The sequence below is a fragment of the Asparagus officinalis genome, chromosome 9 (assembly GCF_001876935.1).
Source record: "Asparagus officinalis chromosome 9, Aspof.V1, whole genome shotgun sequence".
In the NCBI taxonomy this organism is placed as follows: Eukaryota; Viridiplantae; Streptophyta; class Magnoliopsida; order Asparagales; family Asparagaceae; genus Asparagus; species Asparagus officinalis.
The window spans coordinates 26,272,855-26,276,013 of NC_033802.1; the positions used below are offsets into that span (position 1 = coordinate 26,272,855).

The window sequence follows — 3,159 nt, forward strand, 5'->3', positions numbered from 1 at the left end:
TGTTCACTTGTGGTCTACTATTGTTCTTGTGTGTGCTTTTGACTTGGCTAATTGGGGCTTCCGCGGCGCACAACAACCAACACCAGCCCACAAGCACGCATTGCAATCATGGAATTTCCCTTACAAAATAAGAAGATGAAAAAGATGTTGTTTTAAATATGTTAAATCCAAAAAAATATTCTATCACCAATGTTTACTTAGATATATTAGATTTTACGACTTCCAGATTTTTCAATATTGTAAAGTGCTCTTGGCGATTCTTGACTAAGAGATAGCAAAAAGGATGAAAACAATGTCAGTAAATATATGCATAATTTTTATGCCCCAAAATACGCAACAGGTTTTTAAAATGAAATGACAATGAATTACAGATTGTTGTCATGAAAAGATATAGACTTTCAGACCCTAATTCCGGGACATGTAGGTAGTAACCTAGTATAACAAGGTTTTCATCAGTATAGTATGAAAAGCATGAGTAACGTACGATGTTGACAGCCACTTCTGCAATATGCAGCAGTCTCTAGTCCTTCAAAAGTTTAAGGACATAGATCTTCAGCAATTCTAACAGGACCTGCAATATAAGTTCATATTATGTCCTACCAAAATCAAGAGCAAAAGGCATATACCTAGCATAACAAGGTTTTCATCAGCTATATACCTCAGTATGAACAAAATAAGTAACATACCATGTTGTCCACCACTTTTGTAATATACAAGCATCCAATGATTGTTATGCAGCTGTCTTTAGTCATTCAAAAGTTCAATGACATAGAGCTTCAGCAATTCTAACAGGACCTGCAAAATAAATTGACATTAATTATGTCCTACCAAAATCAATAGCAGCACACACATACACAAATCCACGCACGCACTCCGGCATGCATGCATGCAGATCTATATAAGTAGTTATTTGGAGAGCATAACCGGTGGTAGGAAGTCGTCTTCTGGAGACCTTCCACCATTCCAGACATTTCATCTCATCCTCAGTAACCAGCACAGTCTTCACAAAGCATATATCTGCAAGAAGTTCCATTATTTATGAATCAAGAAGAGAAATTCATTAATGAGTTGGTAAGCCTTATGTAGTACATTAAAGGGGAAACTTTTCATTCTTTTAACCATGAGAAGTTACACGTTCCAAAATAATAAAATGATAAAAGCAAATGATTCTTGAGATAAATCCTTGCGCTGTTCAAACAAGAGAGAGGACCAGCATAAGCAACTAATAAGATATGAAGATAAAAAATGTAAACAATGAATTACCTAAATTTGCAATATATATCGTAAGCTAGATACTCTCCTCTAATTTCAAAGATATAATTTGTGGTTAATGCTTCAATCAGTCTAAGTAACACATGTACAAATGCAATACATTATAAAACTAACGAATGGAGGAAAATGAAAGGAATAAGTCTACTGTCCATGTATCAGTAGGCTAGATTCTCTTTTCCAAATTTCCAAGGCATGGTACTTCATAGAACTCCGGTTAGCAAAATAATACATACAATAAGATAATGAAGTTAGAACAAAGCAACGTGGTGATAATGATTCAAACAAAGAGAAGGTTGAAACCAGAAGAAGTAACCAAACATTAAACATAAAAAAATAATAATAATAATATTATCAGGAATAAGTATTTGATCTATATATCAAAAAATATTTCTTAGTGATAGACCATGATAATTTAAACATAAGACTTTTATTAAGGTTCAATTATTCATAATTTCACAAAATAACTTTGTCTAATAATTTATAAAACTGCAAGACTTGCTTCAGTTAATCACAGTAGAATACCAGTGATATGAAACAAAAGATGAAATGTTCTTCTTCACTTGACCCAAGTGAACATGGGAACTGAGATAATTGCATAAACATATATATGCAGTGAGAGACATGATAAAAAGTTAGCAGCATATCTTTAAAAAAAATGCAAGTGGGATTGCTTCTAGATTCTTCGTTATCATAGCACAATGAATTAATGACTTCATCCTATAAAATCATGATATCATACCAAAGGAAAACAATCAATGAAGGTACGAACTTGAAGACAACCCAAACATGAGAAGTTTACAACCAAAAGTACAAAGCAGTTATATAGCACAATTCATACCAACAGAGCAAAATAAATAGCAATTATATCACCATAGACAGTCATAGGTGCTTCGTTCCCCACAAATGCAAAGACGCTAAATTCATACACGATTAAAACAAGACAAAGCTGGACAGGACAAGCATAGACAAATGATGAATCTATCTCATAAATATTACATGGTGCTAACAGACATAGCAAGTAAGCAGCAAAAGGATATAAAGCACATTAAACAAGCGTAGACAAATGATGAATGTATATGATTATTTCGGTTTTTTTTTTCCTTTTTCCCCCTTTTTTCTTTTGTTTGTGTTTCTGTGTCTATGTTTGTGTGTGTGTGTGTGTTGTCTCTGTGTAGTTTCAACTGCTTTTGTATGAAGCAAAACTCGTACTCTTGTGGGCTCATTTCGCTAAACTCTTATAAATGAAACTTGCAGGCAGTTACCCACCGTTTTGCTCAAAAGAGGAAAAACACACACGTGCACGCACGCACGCACGAACATGAACACACAGCCACGCCCGCATCTGCACCCCCACGCACGTACACACGCACGCACGCTGTAAATTCCAAGCAGAGGATGATAGATGGGAAACAAACAAACTGAATCAGTTCAGGTAGCTATATATAAGGATACTCCCTATGAAACAAAAGCTGCAGAGAAGCTAATGATTGCAGAGAATCATCAACTCAAATAGACAAAAGCACAGCTAGAGAGGCAATATAGCCTTAAGTGTTTCCCCCTTTCCTTTTTCTTTTCCTTTCAATCTTCTTTCCCTTTCCTTTTCTTTTCTCTCAAGTTCTCTCAAACCAAACACAGCCTTAAGAATCAACATTTAGACAATACCAGACCCAGTATCATTTTACTATATACGTGGCTCCACTATCTGTGCGTCAATATTAGAATATAATATAAGGCAAAACCCCTCTGTATCTACTAACAATCCCAGAACCCATTTTCTTACTAAATAGTTATATGCAAATTCTCTCACTTTCAGATCAAAATCGACGTAACTCCTCCCAAAATGCTCAGGTTCACCCCCAAATTCTCCAAATCTCCAACCAAATTCAC

At 35.0% G+C, this 3,159-nt stretch overlaps 1 long non-coding RNA gene across 1 annotated transcript; it reads right to left on the reverse strand.

Moving 5' to 3' along the window:
- On the reverse strand, positions 553-3,159 carry LOC109823983. Its single transcript, XR_002242518.1, has 3 exons — positions 3,080-3,159; positions 925-1,017; positions 553-571 (listed from the first exon to the last, which is right to left on the reverse strand). It is a non-coding gene; the product is annotated as an uncharacterized LOC109823983 (long non-coding RNA).